Source organism: Pinus tabuliformis, chromosome J (assembly GCF_031772625.1).
Source record: "Pinus tabuliformis cultivar Carrire ecotype Pingquan chromosome J, CPIR1, whole genome shotgun sequence".
Lineage (NCBI taxonomy): Eukaryota > Viridiplantae > Streptophyta > Pinopsida > Pinales > Pinaceae > Pinus > Pinus tabuliformis.
In genome coordinates, this window is record NC_142295.1 from 1,451,912,951 (window position 1) to 1,451,931,240 (window position 18,290).

Consider the following 18,290-nt stretch of genomic DNA (forward strand, 5'->3'; position numbering starts at 1 on the left):
CCAACAGGTTGTTGAGGCATAAAAAGGATAATAGTAAAACATACTAGACAAATTAACGATGTGATGAATATTAAACTTCAAAACCTATGAGTTAATAGTCTTCTTTACAACATTAAGAACAAAGTATGATTAAGATGAAAATATCTATGAATACAATACTATGTGACTCATATTGTAATGGCATGAAATCTGGAATTGATTTACACTTGACATAAAAAATTATTAATTACATAGATGATCCATGATCATAAAAATTCCTTGTACACTGAACACAATTAAAGATAAAGGAATGTTGGTATGATACTAACATGGTGGAAAAATATGCGGATAAAGTTTATGTCATGCAGGTGATACCATGAGGATGATATTATAGGTGGTACCATAGATGGACTATGTACAACAGTACATATGGGACAGTATGATTACATATGCTACAAGGTTGAAAAATGAAATGTGTATTGGTGTATATAACATACCTTGTATGCAGGTATGCATATAGTCATTGGATAAATGTATGGCCAGGTAAACAAACCTGGAGGTTACCCAGAAGAAGGAAAGTAATTTTGGTATAAGTAACTATGGTTAATCACATTTTGGCATACATACAATTATGATGAATATATATGTTGAATATATATTGTTATGTGAATGAATTTGTTATGACCTTACAGACATATTAATGTGGAAAATATGCTAGCTGGTGTATTGTATGTAGAGGGACTGCAAGAAGCAGGTGTTCGAAAAGAACACAAAGGCTTGAAAGAATGCAAGTAGAGAACATGCATTATTCAGATAAAATATATGACAAGCAATAGCTTCTTTAATAATATTAAGTAATAGATTATGGTATTTATCATAGTTAAACTTTTGCATCTATAAAGTACAAATGGTTTGAATAAATGTTATAGGTAGCTATGAAAGGAGAGAACTCCCTGATATTGATGTAGCTATGGAAGGAGAGATGTTGGGACCACTCCTTGTGACCGATGTACATTGGAAAAGTTGCATCAGATGGTAGCGCCATGTGAACTCTTGATTCAAAAGCCAGCTACCTATGAACGAGGACATGATACAGTGATACACCGAGGACGGCGTAAAATTTAAGGGGGGGAGTATGTAACACCCCTCCCTTGTGTACTAAATTATTGTAAACCTAAGATAAGTTAAAGCTAGGTATGATATCCTCCCTTGTGTGTTAAACTATTCTAAACCTAAGCTGAGGAAATCTGGGTGATATGTCATATGAAATGAAAATGTGATATTAAATCAATTAATAAAATAAATCACTTGGAGGGTGGAGCACCAAGAGAGAGGATATCCTTGCCATATCCCATGAGGAATGGGATAGAGATAAATCTTTCATGATAGATATTCTATAATTTATTCTAGATAACCTTAGATGGATTGCAGATCCATCGGATGGATGGTAGATAAAGATCCATCGGACATAAAAGCTTTACGGGAGATAAAGGCAAGCTTTTATTAGGAAAAGCCTCATGGGAGATAGATATGAGCTTTTTCGAAAAAGGCCCAGACAAATGGAAAAATCCATAAAAGCGAGATACCACAAATGGTAAATAAATCATGAAAGAGGGTATTAAATACCCAATGCATTGACCAATTGAGTACAGTTGATCCTTGGCAAGATCTTTAGCTCGTGGGGGATCATAAGTGATTCATGGTTGGGTGGTGGTGCTCCTCCCTCAGATAGAGGTTTTAGTTGGTGACATATGCATGGAATGGTTGTATGATGATTCTTACTCTCTCCCTATTATAGTTACAGTTTGTTTACAAGAAGAGTTCTTAACTTTTCTTCACCATCATAATGCTTGATGAATAGTGTTACACGGTAATTTGTCACCGTCCCTATTACCCCTTCTCCCGCACATTGGAGGACTGATTCCAGGACCTGTGAGAAGTGACATAACCTGAAAACACTTGCATTGTATCCCCTTGAGTATGTACTTCATATGCCCTGAAGACACCTTCTACAAAATACCCATAAAAATAGCCCTTTTTCCATTGGCGCGGTTCCACTATGTATCACTCGCGCCAATGGGGGAAATCCTCCAAAGAGGGCACACCAGCTGGCGCTCTATCTCAGAGTCACGTTCGTGCCAGCCCAGTTGGGTAAAGTTTTTAACAAACAAAATTATGAAGGTTCTTCCTAACCTATTCATGAACTGATTCCGCCTTGAGTTAGTTCAGTTGGGCTTCGAATCTCCATAGAAGGGAAGTAGTTCTCCACCTCTCATGGAAGCTTCTTAGTGATAAAGCCAATCCCATGAATCTTGTGGATGACCCTAACTCCTTCTCCTCTATTTATAAAAGCTTGTCCTTTTTCCTTTGACAAGTTAGTCTCCAAGTTCCAAATTCTAACTCCCAAAGTCTGAGAATTGCTAAGCTCATGCTACAAGAAGCCTTCTTCATTCCCATGAAGCTAAATCTTAAGTGAGGAGATTCTTATCCAAGTGACCAAGGAGAGAGAGGCTTGTTCCCCATTCCCAACAAGCTTTGCAAGGCATTTGCTGCTGATCACCCAGCCAAAGGAGGATTTGATGTCAGAACTATGGTTGTATTCTTCTTTGTTTATCAATAATAGACGACTATCATTATGGTTCCACTCTTATTGTCTTTTGTAATGATGATTGAGTTATATCCTTTTTGATTGATATATAGTTGCATCTATTGGATTTTATGTTTGTGTTTGTGTCGTTCTTTGCATGTGCAAGTATCCGTTCACGAGGATCGTGGGGATTGTGACCAGGCGGAGCAAAGGAACGGGAGCGACGACTCTTTTACAAGTACTAGCGTTGGAATCCAGGTAGGCCCTCATCATCGGTCTTTGATTTGCAATTAGGAACCTGGTGTGTTAGCATTGTTTGATTGTTTCTAGACCCCATTGGGGCTAGTAGGGATTGCCTCTGTCCGCAGAGGGGATTTACCTCCACAACAAATAGTATATGCTTATGTATTAATAGAGTTAAGTATGTTTCCCTATAATCTCATGAGATCCACTTGCATGGTATGTGTTTTGTGTTAATCCTCGTATGTTATGATATTAAAATCAATTAGCTCAGATATAATGATGGTTGAATTTATCTCTATTATGGAATAACGGATTTATTATGCAGGTTACATTCCAGTGTGAAGTTAACTGTAGAATCATGTTCTGTGGGTAATAGTTCTATGACCAATTCATGCTAGAAATTGGCATGCGACCATTATTCATAAATATATTACCCGTGCTAATGTTTCCTTATGAAACGATTGCATCCATTGTGGCTTGATGTGCATATCACTATTCATTGAACAATGCTTAAGAAGTTAGAAAATGGTAATTATTGTTAAAATTGGCAACCAAGGCAAAACTTCATGTGGGTCATCTTATTCATGGCGAATAATATTTTTATTAGATTCCTCTCGTCGAGAGGTGTAGGATTGATATAAAGATCATCCGATTCCGATAACTATTCATGGAGATATGAATTTATTTTGATTATGGAATTATTATCAAGCCGACCTACAACTCATGTAGGCTCAGAAGCCCAACAGTCGCATCTATTCACCCACCAACGTTGTGTATAAATAGAAGAGGACTTTTCCTCATTTGGACTTAATCATGTCATCACATCTCTCTCTCTCTACTGCGCAGATATGAGTCTCTTCTCTACTGCGCTGAAATGGGTCTCTCACTCTCACACATGTGAAGCTGGAAGCTGTTGAATTTGAAGCTGCAACTGCAGAAGTAAAGATTGACTTGCGTGGCCTAGAAGATATCCTCTTTGGAACTGCATTGTAGGTTCATCTGAACCTCCTCTGAAAGCCGCAACTTTTGGTGGTGGAATGAAGTCAATCCGACGAACGGTTTGCAAGATATCGACTGCCCTAGTTTGAAGCCAGAAACTGCTGAAACTGAAGCTACAACTGCAGAAGTAAAGATTGACTTGCGTGGCCTAGAAGATCTCCTCATCGGAACTGCGCTGTAGGTTCATCTGAACCTCCTCTGGAAGCTAAAACTTTTGGTGGTGGAATGAAGTCAATCCAACTGTCGGTTTGTGAGATATGGTCTACCCTACTTTGATAATCAAGCTGCTAATGTTGATGCTACTGATCTAGGGTTTGCTACTGCTGATATGAATCAGATTTATTGTACTATTTCTCTCTGCTGAATTATTGAAGATAAAATAAGATTTGATCAAAGGGTTTCCCCACACATTGTGGGGTTTATCCCTGGCTAGCTGCCACATCTTGTGTCTCTTGTCTTGGCTTATTTTCTGTCGATCATTTAATGTTCTATTTGCACTTTACTTTATGTGCATGTGATTGCTAATCGGTGGAATATAATAAGAAAAAGAAGTAAACTGTTATAAGCATACAAAAAATCATAACTTAACATGGTACCAGAGTTGAGGTGAAGACAAAGCCCAAGCAAGAGCAAGAGCAATCATTGAAGAGAAGATTGGCAAGGCTATCCTAAAAGAACTATGGGGTCCTCAACACTCTTTCCTGCCGAAGACAAGCTCTGTGAGAAAGCTGACTATCATGGATGGAAGATGTCTATCGATCTAACCCTTGAAGATCAAGGAGTGCTGGACCATGTAAGAGGCAATATTGTTGAGCCTTCATCAAATGCATCTGCTGCTGCCTGGAACAAATGGAAAAATGGAGAAGTCAAACAAAGAAGATCATCCGGGACTCTATCGAAAAGCGCTTGGTGGCCTACATCTCTTATCTAGACACCTCCAAGGAAATCTACGACAGAATGGTGAGTTTATTTAAAGTTAATGATGCAAATCAAGTTTTGTTTCTTAGAAATAAGTTGAGGGAAATCAAGAAGGGTAAAGATGAAAGTATGCAAGCATACTTCTTAAGAATCACCGAGATCAAGAACGATCTCCTATCTATTGGGGAAACCATTACTGACAGAGAAATGGCACTCACAACTCTCGGAGGATTACCATTTGAATGGTATGTGTTCAGGACTACTCTTTTGAACTATAATGTAATTCCTGGTTTCGAGGAATTAATGGCTAGATGCATTGAAGAAGAAACAAGGGAAGAAGTGCAAGAAATGCCCATGCCTAAAAGTCCTCTTGCTACCTTTTCTTCTCATGCAAAGAAAAGAAATAATTCCGAGACTAAATCAAAAGGAAAGGCTGGACCTAAGGCTAGAAGAAAATGATGATGTTACATTTGCGATAAAGCAAGTCACTATGTATGAGATCATGGACATATAGGATAGCATGATGATGATGCACACTAGTTTGAGCAGCATTATCATGGATAAAATCATGGACATGGGCAGCATGATGATAATCATGATTAGAGAAGCATGGTACAGTATGCAGTGGTGCAAATCGAAATCCCTCTGATGGTAATCAAAGGAATGGCAAATTCAACAACAAAGGTAAGAGGAGAGCTGGGAATCAAGGAAGAGGACAAGCATTCGAGAAGGCTAGAAATTCTAGGATGTACTAAATGCACCTGACCTCAAAAGGAACCTAGTGTCCATCTTGGCAATGGAAGACAGAGGCTACAAGGTAACCTTCAGCAATGGCAAGGTATGTATATGGAAAAATAATGTTAAAGATGCCTTTACTCTTGGGTTTAGTGTTGATTCATTATATCAGGTCGATGGAAGTCCGCTAGGTGTCATGTCTTGTGACACAACTCTTTAGTCCGAACTTTGGCATCGGAGGTTTTCCCACCTTCATTACAAAGCTCTACCCGATGTAAGACAGATGGTAACAGGGATGCCTGAATTCCAAGTAGAGAAAGAAGGTGTATGTCTGGGATGTGCCAAAGGAAAGCTCAAAAGGGGACCATTCCCCTCAAGCCAAATCAAGACCTCTGATATATTACAATTGGTTTACTCAGGCATACCTGAGGTTGGCATTAAGAGGGAGACTACTACGCCACATACTCCTGAGAAGAATGGTGTGGTGGGAAGGAAGAACCACACGATGATGGAAGCTGTCTGGGCCATGCTACATGATCAAAGACTTCCAAAGTTTCTATGGGCTGAAACTACAATCACCACCGTATATGTACAAAATCGATGCCCTCATCAAGCATTGGGTTCCTAAACTCCTGAAGAAATGTTCACCACCGGTCAAAGGGAAGTCGTGATTAGTGATGATGTCACCTTTGACAAAGATATGGCTCTCAGCAAGGTGGACAATCTGCTGACTTTGAGTAGCTCTCAAGAAGCCGACACCAGGGAACCGAAAGAAAAGGATGATGAATCAATGCCTGATGTAGAAGAACCCATGGATCTGATTGATCCTCATCCACATGAGCCTTCCACTTCTAGGAAGAGGCCTTCATGGCTTAGGGGGATACTTGATGATGCTGAAGGACATGCTGCACCCTGAGGAACCTTCCATCAAAGTAAGAAACTTAACAGGTATCAGGGATACCTGACCATCATGAGCACGATCATACAAAATGAACCTTCATCATTCTTAGATGTCATCAAGCATTAATTATGGAAGGATGTTATGACAATAGAATATGAGTCTATTATGGAGAATGATGTCTGGGGAGTAGTTCCCAGACCCTGGACAAGAGAATTGTTACTTCAAAATGGATTTACAAGATAAAGCATGCAGCATATGGAAGCACGGAAAAGTATAAGGCTCGTTTTGTTGCTCGAGTTTTCTCCCAAAAGGAAGGTATAGACTATGATGAGATATTTGCACCTGTTTCCAGATATACGACCATCCGCTCGATCATAGCCCTTGCCGCTTCACTAGGATGGAACCTACTTCGGATGGATGTCAAGACTGCGTTCTTGCATGGCTCGATCAAAGAAGAGGTCTACGTGGAGCAACCCGAAGGATTTGAGATTTATGATCGAAAATCTCATTTATGCAGGTTGAAGAAAGCTCTCTATGGGCTGAAGCAAGCACCTCGAGCATGGTATGAGAGGATCAATATCTACTTGATGAAGCTGGGATTCACTAGGAGTGAAACCGGTCCTAAAATTTACATTAAGGTTGAAGATGACAAGCCTCTCATACTGGTATTGTATGTGGATGACCTCTTTCTAACAGGTGTAGACCCTCTCATTCACAAATGTAAGAGGGAGCTGGCCTCTGTATTTGAAATGAAAGACCTAGGACTGATGCACTACTTCCTAGGACTTGAAGTATGGCAGAAGCCAAGGGAAATTCTCCTATCTCAAGGGAAATATGTGGTAAAGATATTGGAAAGATTTGGTATGATGGACTGCAAGCCTGTGACTACCTCGAGGATCTTAACTTTTAGAAGTTATATGGTAGTGATGTCGGACCAGATTTGGGAAATGCCTCTGAGTTTCATAAACTCATTCGCATTGATGTTCTTGGTGAACCTCCATCCGAGCATATTTTTTGCAGTTAGCATTGTGAGCTCATATTTGGTTGAGCCTCACTGGATTGATGCCAGGAATCTTCTGAGATGTCTTCAGGACACAATCTCTCATGGATTAAGATACACTACCGGAGATGTGAGACTACTTGGATATACTGATGTTGATTGGGCAGGCAGTGTGGTGGACCATAAGAGCACTTCCGGGTGCTATTTCACCTTGGGATCTGCTTCAGTATCCTGGATGAGCAGGAAGCAGAAGTCGGTGGCTTTGAGCACCGCCGAAGCAGGATATATTGTTGTTAGCATAACCTCATGTGATGTAGTCTGGTTGCGAAAGCTCTTCAGTGAGCTGTTTGGATTTACATTGGAGACCATTGTGATTCTATGTAACAAGCAGAGGTGGGATTTGATTATTGAGGAATCCCGTATTCGTCAATTGCTCCCACATATAGACATCATCTTGGATATGGTAAGTTGATGAGCAAGGAGGCTCCATCGCATTAAGATGATGTACAAGTTGATACACCTTGTCAAAGCCCCGAGGAAAGATCTAATCTGTGATTTTCCCAAACGACTTGGAGTCGGTAAGAAACCCTTGTACAAGGGTCCTGCATGTTGCATACATTCAGCTCTGGGAGCTCTGAGGGCTTGCGGTTATTACTGGAGCAACATACGACCACAGGGTGACTCACCCTCCCCTGGTGGTGCACACTGGAACAAGATGATTCGCTCTCTTGTGGGACAAGATGATTCGCTCTCTTGTGGAACAGGATGATTCGCTCTCCTGTGTAGTAGGATGATTAGTTCTCCTGTGAGGCCTGGATTGATGTGTTCTCCATGGCGATTGTAGCAGGATTGATGTGTTCTCCTGTGAGGCCTAGATTGATGTGTTCTCCATGGCGATTGTAGTAGGATTGATGTGTTCTCCTGTGAGGCCTAGATTGATGTGTTCTCCATGGCGATTGTAGCAGGATTGATTTGTTCTCCTGTGAGGCCTGGATTGATGTGTTCTCCATGGCGATTGTAGCAGGATTTATGTGTTCTCCTGTGAGGCCTGGATTGATTTGTTCTCCATGGCAGCCTGGACTGATGTGTTCTCCATGGCAATTGTAGCAGGATTGATGTGTTCTCCTGTGAGGACATGATTGATTAGTTCTCCTGTCGAGGCATCCTACCCATGCAGTCTGGGACTCATGGGAAGTACCTCTCATCCGATCAATGAGCAGGGAAATGAAGTTAGGGACCATAGTAGTACCGATGGACGCATCGTTGTAACTACCGTACTCCCTACGCTAGGATGACCTCCATTGATCTGGGACCAGTGGTAGGAGTTGTACCATACTATGACGCTGACTTTGGGTCAGTTGAGACTAGTCTGGGATCAGTGGTACATACTCTGAGACTGACTTTGAGTCAGTGGAGGATGATATTGGTCTGGGACCATTGGAGTTGTACTCACTATGACGCTGACTTTGGGTTGGTTGAGACTGGTCTGGGACCAGTGGTACATACTCTGAGACTGACTTTGAGTCAGTATGATACATCCTCGATCATTTCTTCTTCTTCATAATTCGGACAAAAGTAGAGTAGAACAAAACAATGCAAGAGTAGAGCAGAATAGAACAAAATAGTACAGATCAGTGCAGGGCAGAACAAGACAAAGCAGAACAGGCAAAATAGAGCAGAGCAGGGCAAGGGTCAGACTGTACAAGTCAGTGCATTTGATGGATGAATAGTAACGACCGATAGACAGATTGCAAATGAAGTTCTCCATGGTTGAGAGGGAGTGTTAAAATTGGCAACCAGGGAAAGACTTCATGTGGGTCATCTTATTCATGGCTAATAATATTTTTATTAGATTCCTCTCGTCGAGAGATGTAGGATTGATATAAAGATCATCCGATTCCGATAAGTATTCATGGAGATATGAATTTATTTTGATTATGGAATTATTATCAAGCCGACCTACAACTCATGTAGGCTCAGAAGCCCAACAGTCACATCTATTCACCCACCAACATTATGTATAAATAGAAGAGGACTTTTCCTCATTTCGACTCACTCATCTCATCACATATCTCTCTCTCTCTACTGCGCAGATATGAGTCTCTTCTCTACTGCGCTGAAATGGGTCTCTCACTCTCACACATGTGAAGCCGGAAGCTGTTGAATTTGAAGCTGCAACTGCAGAAGTAAAGATTGACTTGCGTTGCCTAGAAGATCTCCTCTTTGTAACTGCACTGTAAGTTCATCTGAACCTCCTCTGAAAGCCGTAACTTTTGGTGGTGGAATGAAGTCAATCCGACGAACGGTTTGCAAGATATCGACTGCCCTAGTTTGAAGCCGGAAACTGCTGAAACTGAAGCTGCAACTGCAGAAGTAAAGATTGACTTGCGTGGCCTAGAAGATCTCCTCATCTGAACTGCACTGTAGGTTCATCTGAGCCTCCTCTGGAAGCCGAAACTTTTGGTGGTGGAATGAAGTCAATCCGACTGTCGGTTTGTGATATATGGTCTGCCCCGGTTTGATAATGAAGCTGCTAATGCTGATGCTACTGATCTAGGGTTTGCTACTGCTGATATGAATCAGATTTATTGTACTATTTCTCTCTGCTGAATTATTGAAGATAAAAGAGGATTTGATCAAAGGGTTTCCCCACACATTGTGGGGTTTGTCCCTGGCTAGCCACCACATCTTGTGTCTCTTGTCTTGGCTTGTTTTCTGTCGATCGTTTAATGTTCTATCTGCACTTTACTTTATGTACATGTGATTACTAATCAGTGGAATATAATAAGAAAAAGAAGTAAACTGTTATAAGCATAGAAAAAACCATAACTTAACAATTATACATGATAAATGATTTTGGTTCTAAGTCTAAAATCATGAAGCTAGATCTTCATGTTATTTAATCCATGCAATAAGGTACTATAAGCTGAGTTTCTTTCCTTGATGTATTCCACTTCTGTACTTTCATGGCATAATTTATATATTGATGGTTCTATCTGTATTCTTGTAATTAATCTCATTTTATGCATGTGGATGTGTGTAATATCCGATGAATCTAAAGGTAATCATCATTTTAGTGGATTGGAGTATGTATGTAATGCTATATAAAGTCTCTAGTTAACATGGCAGATAGTTTTGGTTTGATGCAGAACAGATGGTATAATGCCATTAACAGAATAGTCCACGATGGTAAAAAGATCTATGGTATGTATACTCAATAAGGTTCAATATTCATTCTTTCGGTTGCTTAAGAGTAATATTTATGATGAAAATGATGGATTCTTATTATGCTTATGTTATTATTTCATTATGATGTAACAATAGAACATATTAAGTGTATGAAAATGTAAGTGGTTAATTTGAATTATAAACTCTGACAACTAAATCTAAATTCTCTCATCCCTGTACTGGTTAAGGACGATGTAGGTATTCTTGCATTGGCATAATAGATTGATCTAGGTGGATGTTGGTGGCCACCCACCTATCCCATTTGGACCCCCACAACTGTCTCTTTCAGTCTTTTTAGTTTCCTAAATTGTAGCACAGTTTACTATTTTTAGCAGTTTTTCTGGTCCTGAACTTTCGGAGCCGTTTTGAGGCCCTAAACGACGTTTTTTTGGGATTCTGGGGCAACATGGGTAAGTACTTGGATAGATCTTTCTAACGAGCTATCGTACGCGTCAAACGAAGATCGTATGGCAAAGTTACGACCCCGGGAAATTGATGTACCAATTTACCCAAACGGGGCCCACAATTTGGTGTTTCATCTTCTAGGGTTAGGTTTCGGGACGTGAAGGGTTTTCCATTGTTTCTCAACAATAAATAGGCCTTCGAGCCTCATTGTAATACAGTTCGGAATAGTTCAGAGGCATGTAGCCGCACATCTCTTCTCAGAGATAAGCTACCATCGCCCTAGCTGGGTTATTTCTATTTGTAAAGATGTTTCTGTATTTTACAGTAATGAAATGAAGTATTATTTCCGCTGCATCTCTGTATTTATGGCTATCACATCTCTGTGTTTATGGTTATCTCTGTAATTTATTGCGTTCCTGTTTAAATCCGGATCAGTGGTATCAGAGCGGTCTGCTTTTTCTCTGTTTTTCTTTGCATGTCCCCAACGAGGTCGGGATATAAGGAGTTAGGGCTTGAACTGGTCGAACCTTTGCAAGACCAGCCTCGCAAATCCCGACGACCTCCCATGGCAGATGAGAAGAAAGATGAGGGGGCAGGAGATCCTATCAAAATCTTACTCGAAGAAGCCCTCGAGCAACAAAGGAACGTGATAATGGAGAGCTTTGCGCATATCCTTCAGCGGGTACCCAGAGGCAACGCATCGACTTCCAACAGCTACTCTAGAAATGCCACGCCGTTTAAGGTACAAGTTAATTTTGAAATCCCCATATTTGAGGGTCAAATAGATGCAGATGCCGTAGATAAATGGTTAAATCTGCTCGATGGGTATTTTTCTGTTCATGAATTTTCAAGTTGGGAAAAGATTGTTTTCGCTCTTCTCAAAGCAGCCCCCCACGTCAAGGACTGGTGGGAAACCTACTGCGAGCAGAAGGATGAAAGTACAGGCTCACTATTTTAAGCTGCACCCACTTGGAATGACTTCCGGGATGCCATCAAGGAGCAGTACTACCCTGTCGGAAGCTATGAGGACAAATACATCAAATGGACCACACTGCGGCAGGGACGAGACCAAGATGTATCAGAGTTCACAAACATTTTTCATACCCTTCACACACAGTTGGGTATCAAAGATTCTGAGCTGCATCTGGTACTCAAATACCGCGGCTGCCTACACAGATACATCCAGGAAGAGATGGGGTTCTTGAACATCCCCTCACTCGGCACAGCATACCGATACGCTATCAAAATCGAACAAAAGTTCAAACAGAAGAAGCGAGACTTTGGATCTGCAAATCCGAAGCCCAAAGGACAAAGCCAAGGCGGGGTAACCCAAGACAACCCGTCGAAGCCGCAAGAAAAGAACAACACCACGAAGCCGAAGAAGGACACAGGGAAGTGGTGTGAGTTCCACAAGAGTCCCACTCATAACACAAGTGAGTGTCGGACCAAGCAGTCACTGGTGGCTGAGTTGAAGGCTTCCGAATCAGATGCATGTTCCGACCCTGAGCCAGAACCCGACAAAGGGAATTGCAAAGGGAAGCAGATCATTGATGCGGATCCCAGCGCCACTGTTGCCACCGCCAAGATCCAGAAAGATGAGCCCGAAAATCCAGAGGAAGGGGAGCGTCTTTTCCACTCACAGATGTGGGTGAAGGGTTCGCCATTACAATTCATTGTCGACAGTGGCAGCCAAAAGAACCTCATTTCAGCAGAGGTCGTGAAGCGGTTGGGCCTACCGACTACACCACACCCACAGTCGTACAGTATCGGGTGGCTTCATGAAGGACGAGATCTCAAAGTTCGCCAGCAGTGCCGCCTTCCCTACAGCATCAAGCCCTTCACAGACGAGGTATTGTGTGATGTTACACCTCTGGATGTTTGTGATGTATTATTAGGCCAGCCATACTTGTGGAGGCGACATGCTGTGTATGAGTCCAGGCCTCGTGCTGTCATTATTTCTTTGAATAATTCATTATACAGGATACCGGAGGTAGCCCCACCTACCGCCACATCTTTGATCACTACCAAGAAAGGCAGCAAGCTCATATCACAGACCAGGAAATTCATCTGTCTGGTTCACTCCCAAAGTAAGTGGAAGATCGTTGCTACATCCATGACCCCTGCAAAGGGTTCCTCCACGCAGCAGAAAAAGCAAAGGGATACAGTCATGACAAAACAGAGGAACAACTTCTCCTCACCCACATGGGTACCACACAAGTTTTAGGTGGGCAACAAAGTATGGTTGCATCGACAGAAAGAACGCCTTACCAGAACCCATCAGAAGCTCAGACCACTCCGACATGGTCCTTACAGCAGTACCAAGGCTATGGGGAACAATGCTTTGGAGCACATCATTCCTCCATTCCTTCGCTTGCACCAAATGTTCAATGTGGACCATCGTCAACCATGCTTCCCACCATCACTAGACACATCAAAGATTGCAGGAAAAGTTCAGCAGATGGAGGAACTCAACGCAATGGGGACCATTGCTTCCTAAGGGGGGAGGAATGATCCAGGTGGATGTTGGTGGCCACCCACCTATCCCATTTGGACCCCCACAACTGTCTCTTTCAGTCTTTTTAGTTTCCTAAATTGTAGCACAGTTTACTATTTTTAGCAGTTTTTCTGGTCCTGAACTTCCGGAGCCGTTTTGAGGCCCTAAACGACGTTTTTTTGGGATTCTGGGGCAACATGGGTCCATGGACCCATGTTGCCTCCCAAAGTGGAAGTACTCAGATAGATCTTTCTAACAAGCTATCGTACGCGTCAAATGAAGATCGTATGCCAAAGTTACGACCCCGGGAAATTGATGTACCAATTTACCCAAACGGGGCCCACAATTTGGCACTTCATCTTCTAGGGTTAGGTTTCGGGATGTGAAGGGTTTTCCATTGTTTCTCAACAATAAATATGCCTTCGAGCCTCATTGTAATACAGTTCGGAACAGTTCAGAGGCATGTAGCCGCACATCTCTTCTCAGAGATAAGCTACCATTGCCCTAGCTGGGTTATTTCTATTTGTAAAGATATTTCTGTATTTTACAGTAATGAAATGAAGTATTATTTCCGCTGCATCTCTGTATTTATGGCTATCACATCTCTGTGTTTATGGTTATCTCTGTAATTTATTGCGTTCCTGTTTAAATCCGGATCATAGATAAGATAGTAGTAGATTTGATTATGCCTAAAGTAGGATGCATGCTCATGCTATTGAAAATAGATGTAGGGAAATGTTCTATTAATGTTGCATGGAATATTGCATGAAGACATTATAGTAGCTATACGGGTTGAATGTCAGGAGAGCACGTGATGTTACACACAAGGTACATTATTCTCTACCTTTGATATTTCAATGTGGTTATCATCCTTGGTTCACTAGACTTGTGATGACTGTGAAATCCTAATTGTAACCAGCACAAAAATTTAAAATTTATGGGGCCTAGAGGGCATTTTCTTGGGTAGGCTAAGGAGGTTTGGTACATCCTTCCATAAGTACGTTCAGGCAATTTGTTTTGTTTATTGTTTGTCAAAGTCAATTAGTTAGTCAGTTTTCAGTTTGAGTTTTTTGTTTTTCATTTTGACACCATGCCTAATGAATAAGGCTACCTGGTCTACAGTGTTTGTGACACCTCCAAGGAGCTGCCATCCCTAGTTGGAGCCAAGGTTAGTGTCTGTCAGTCCAGCCAGTCAGTAGTGATCAAATATGCTCTTACAAGGTTATTGTTAGGGTCTCAAAGTCAATTTTTTATCATTTCATTAAGTTTTGAAAATAAAAAATTGGTCACTGCCTAGTGTGTTTAGGCCTATTGGTGCTCTTTTCAAAATTTTCATGTTTTGGTCATTTCTATCACTCATTTGGATGTTCCATCATTGAAAGGTAACCATCATCATCTCAGTCATATCATCATGGTGCTCATTCAACTCAATGTCACCATTAGGTCATTAGGGTCAAAGTCATAAATCCTGGTAAGTGCTACGTTTTCATTCCAAGGCTACAAACCTCTTTGGAGTGATTTCCTCCATTATACTCAGCTTATGTTGTAGAAAATATAGGTTTTTGGTCTCTCATGAAGCTCAATAATCTCTTAGTTCTCTTAATTGTGATTGCAATGCTTCATTTCCCTCTCCTAAGGTTTTGAAAGCATTCTTCTAGATTTCATCATTTCCATGGTTAATTGTGGTTAAAACATGTGTCCTACTATTCATACACCTTGTTATATCCTAACTACATATTCCTAAACACCCTCCATCAAACCCATCCTCAAATTCCATCATTTCCACCTAAACCCTAGACTGAGCACACTTTCTAAACCATTGGAGTGTGTTTCTCTTGTTTGAAACCCTTCCCCTCACTCAAATTCTAAATTTACACTTTCCTTAGTTCCCTAACCTCCCTCACTATCCCCACAAATTTTCCTATAACTTTTCCATTTCCCTATCCCTTTCATTTCCCTAAATTTCCTCACAACTATTAAAATCCCTAGTTTTCCCAAAACTAAAACCTAATTCTTCCTCCTAGTGAGCTAGGGTTTAACCTTGGAAGCAGAGACCACACACAATGAAAATAAGAAATAAGATACTAGAGTACATGTCTCAAGAGTTGAGCCATCTAACATCAGAGAGATCAGTGCCTCACAAACTCATCAAGAAGTCATTTGCCTCACACAGGGATGGTTTTTCTTCAAAGCATGTTTCTGACCAAATGGAGATGAACGTGAAAAAAGTGGAGGAGGTTTTTCTCAATAATATACCAAGGAACAACAACCTCCTTCAATGTTTAACCAAGTATTTCATATTGGGAGATTTGAAAATTTCTTGGAGACCTATGTTAGAAAATAAAAAAAATTCAAGTTAATTTCCTGTTTTAGTCATGATTGTGTGCCACGAATTCCGAGAAAATGAAAATTAATGTCTAGAAAATGAGAGAGGTTTTTATTAAAACCATCCTTATCTACAAGAAATCTCTCCGTTTTCCAAAAATACTTATGGTTCGAGAGATATATCTCCACCTTTGAGCCCTATGTTTGCAGAAAACCAAGAAATTTTGACTTTCTGCCACTATTTTGAAAAAGGCGCTACATTTTTTAGTGACCTTCAGAAAATTCATTTTTATCCTTGTTGTTTTGTCCAAATCATTTATTTTAGTAGTAAAATGATAACTAGACACTCACATATTTCCAATGAACTATGAAGTTCTCACTTTTGAGTATGGGAAGGCCTCCAAAATCCTCCTGAAAGATGGTGATGCACTTATGCCTAATTGTGTTGCGTTTTTGCATGAATGCACTGTGTTTTTGCCTGTAGTGGTCTTTCTCAGCATGTCTTCACCAAATATTTGTTTGATGATGTAATTTTAATATTTTAAAGTGTTGATGATGTAATTATAAAATAAATTAGCATGATATGATATTTTGATAATTAATTAGGCCTCATAGATGATGCAAAACTCAAATCAAGCTCTAAGAGAAGAGTTTTTTTTTACCTTCTCACTCTCACTTATTGGTTGAGAGATTCTTGGAAACTATTCCACCACTTAGGGATTCGACCCATGAAGGTGGGTAAATTGTTTGTTTGAGTCTATATGTATGATTTCTCATTCAGAGAGAAGGGTTGGACTTTAGAGGAGAGGACTTGTATCTTATGATTTCACACAATTAATCAAGGACTCAATAGTTGTGGCTATTTTTCAAGAATACATGAGTAGTGAGTTTATGATGTTTTTTTCTTTCTATATTAGTTTCTTATGAATGAATCCATCTCCCTTAACATGTTTTTATTTCCTCATGTGATTTTCCCTACTGTTATATAGGCATAATTCTTTACATTCAAAGCTTTGTTTAAGTGGAAAATCATGTCTGTGTGTTTCTTCTTCTAGATTAATGAATTCATGGTAATACATGCTCATTATGAACTTTTAAGCTTTTCAGACCATACAGTACATTGACCAAACTCTTAAATCCATCACAAGACACTTCTATCTTGCTCCTTTTTATGCCTGCTACTGCAAACTTTGAGACCTTGACCTAATTTCTTTTCCTCATCCCTCATCAAGCAACCAAAAAAACATAAATTTTCAATAACTCAACTAAATTTTTTACATCTAGACTAAAATCCATTTCTCTTCCATTCATTGGTTGAAAAATACTTAAAGAGATCCCTCTCTACTTTAGCAGGGCTGGCTACTAAACTGCAAGTGGTTTGAAGTTACCTCTTTCAATCTCCTCCTCAGCCTAGGACATTGTAGTGGATAACAGGACAAATGCTCTAGAGCCCTGTATCAGCTATGGGTTGAGTTACTATTCCTAGAGCCTTAGTTGCAACAAACACTATGGAGCCATAAAAGGCTTTGGTAGAGAAAAATATGGTGATGAACAATGTATTTATGACCTAATAGATGATAATGCCACTAATGATATAGGGAAACAATGTTTCTTAGCTATTCTCACATGAGTAAGACCCCTATGCTCAGGTATGTTGTTTAAACCCATAGATTACATATTTGCGACATGTTTGATGAAATGCTTGTCATGGCTAGTAGGGGTCCAATCAAGACCTTGTATAAGTAATTGCATTTGTATCATTATTTTTTTGTTATATTTAAGTTATGAACTTGTCATTAAGTTTTTGGCAATGACCTGGGCTTTGTGCCTAAAAAAGTGGCACAAATCCCAGAGTCACAAGCATAGGTTTGAGGAGCAAAGTCCTAAGATGCATGAATACCCATGTTGTGGGAGTGTATGGAGCCTCCTAAAAATATGCTTGTCCATGTCAAGGGAGTGCTTTGGGGTTTAATGGTCTTGAAAGTTAGTTTTTCTTAGCAGATGGTTACCTAAGCAATTGGGATGGCTCCTAGGAGATTTTTTGTTGATGTGGAAGGTATGTGTGATGTGATCGCCTCGTTCCACTTCCTTAACTGACACATAGGGAGTCAAATCATATCAAAGTAACTTCTCATCACATGTCTACCCCAGTTGGTTGTTTACTTAGGTAGGTGTGGGAGGAGGGTGTTACAGAGTGGTATCATAGCATGGTTCACCCCTCGAACTAGATGGACTATGTGTTCTTCATGCATTAATGTCAGTTGCATATGTGTTTCTTGTGTTGTGAGACTATGTGCTTGTTTCATTTGTATGGTATGGGTTATGGTTGTAGTGAGGCTACCATGGGAAGTTGTTGGCTTTGTTGTGGAGTGTGTCATCATGAGTGTTTGGTTTATTATACATTTCTTACGCATGTTAGTATTCACATGTGGTCAAGTGTATATTGATGTGGTTGTTGCTTTCATGAATGAGGGTA